Raw genomic sequence first — 2321 nt, 5'->3', positions numbered from 1 at the left:
TATTGGCCTTACCCCTGCTCCAGCTGGGTTTGGTCTATTGTAAACAGTCCAGGATAAGCCCAGACACAATGCCCGAATCCAAACGTCGTGAGTGATCGGATAACCGGAGGGAGAGCTCGACTCTGAAGGCGCAACGAAACTCATAAGAGTTTTGGAATCCCGCGAGTCGGGAGAGTCATAGTTACACCTTTATCCGCGAAAAATTTACGAATCGCGCGACTCTTTGTACAAATTTCCAATATTACAATATACAACAAATTTAAATTATTTAATTTTGCAATAATGTATATAACCGACGCAACGAACCGTTTATATAATCGGCGACGGTAATTCCAGATAATTTATACAGAGATAGAACAAACCAAAAGAATTCATTAATATATATTCAGTCCGTTTTAGAAAAAGAATTTTTTTTGAATCTGAAAATGAACTCAGAATTAGTGACATATAACTGAGTCCTTTTCTCATTATCTGTGCTATCTGGGAACCCAGTGAAAAATGACCTTCAATTCGCCAGCTGTATCGAATTGGCGATCATTTCTCACTGAGTAGCAATGGGTACTCAGTTAGCTTCCCGTCTTAGACTTATAATTAATTATTAACTAGTATAATATAATTAATTTTTAAGTCCTCGGGGTACTGAGCCCTTCCACCACGACAAGGTCGAGTACCCTACACGGAGAGAATTTTTTTTTAAATTTAGCTAAATACTATATTATCTCACAATTAACATGATTTTCAGGGTAAATTTTAAAAGGAATAATTCTCTCCGTGTTGGAAGGGATGATATCTAAAGATATCCGAAAACTAAACAAAACAAAACTTAATTGTAGTTTACATATTCTGAAATAAACTCTAAATAATTTATTTATTGCATTTTGGATATTCTTTAATGAGTAAATTATTACCGTGAATTGTAATCCAATATATTTACGAATAGAGTACGCAAATTTTAAAAGAAAGCTTTGTAGATTAATAAATCTCATGATAATGCAATGATGATTATATTTAAAATATTACGTAACTTCCGAAAAGAATTATACAATGAAAAGTAAAAATTACCTGATGATGGATGATCCGTCGAGCATCGTCGTCCGATGACTTATTTCTGCTTTTAGATTCTTTTATTTCATACATACCACGCGTAAAAATAAACTATTAATGGAGTAAAAATACTATTGAATGTAGCAATGAATAATACTATTAAAATGTAGCAATGGCACTACTACATTTCAGTAGTATTTTTACGCACAAAAAGTACTCCTGAAGAAGCACGGTAAATTATGATGGCTGATATTTCGTATAAAATTTTCAACGATAATCGCACACGATTTTGCGACGGCAGAATAACTCGAAAAAGAAATGATCGCGCCAAGCTATGAGTCAAAATTATTTCAAAGCATTTTTTTAATTATATAATTATCCGTACATTTTTAGGATAAAAGATCGCAATTTTATATATACTTATATACAATAAAAATTGAAAAATTAAATGTTTTGTACATCACGCAAAAAAATGACTTAATAATAGCAGCTAAATTTCAATAACTGCGAATCAAACTTAGCTATAAGAGCTATCGCCTTAGTGTCATTGCTAAGTTCTGGCTATTATACAGATAAAAAACATTCACTGTGACAAAAAAATTTATTAACTGAAATTAAAAACTGCTAATATATATTAGTACAGGCAGCTAAAAAAATGGCATGCGTACCTAAATGTCTTATCATGCACACATTTAGCACAGAGAGTTAAGTTTATAGCTACGCGCAAAAATTTGATTTGTAATTGTTTTTGCAATGTGACACTGCCATATATGCACATCCATACAGCGCATTTAGCATTTATATTTTGCAGTATATAAGTTGCAGTATACTGGAAATATTATTACTCTATTGTGAAGATAAAATAGCAAAGTAGATTCGGCTAAATATCATTTGATTTTAGTAGCAAATATTTTTTGCTGTAGCATTTACATTTTAATAACTAATAAATTGAACTTCGACAGCAACAACATTAGCTGTCCCTATTTCATCGACACATCTTAACTGCCATAGCTGTATTTTAGCTTCATTGGCTAATCGTTTTTCTGCGTGTATATCATATAATGTTTTCTTATCGAAATCGTGTTTGTATGTGCTCTCGAGAAAACGCGCTGTACGACGGGTGGCACGCCGTACGGCGCTGTATATGTATAATACACGATTAGCACGGACACGAACCACGTTTTAATGCTATGATTTGATCGGCAATGTTATAAGATCGACGTGGTATGTACGTAGTTCCTTTTTTGAAAACGTGGACGTGGGGCGCTAATGTACGG

Source organism: Wasmannia auropunctata, unplaced genomic scaffold (genome assembly GCF_000956235.1).
Source record: "Wasmannia auropunctata unplaced genomic scaffold, wasmannia.A_1.0 LD335903.1, whole genome shotgun sequence".
NCBI lineage: Eukaryota > Metazoa > Arthropoda > Insecta > Hymenoptera > Formicidae > Wasmannia > Wasmannia auropunctata.
Note: the sequence above shows the minus strand (reverse complement) of the source record.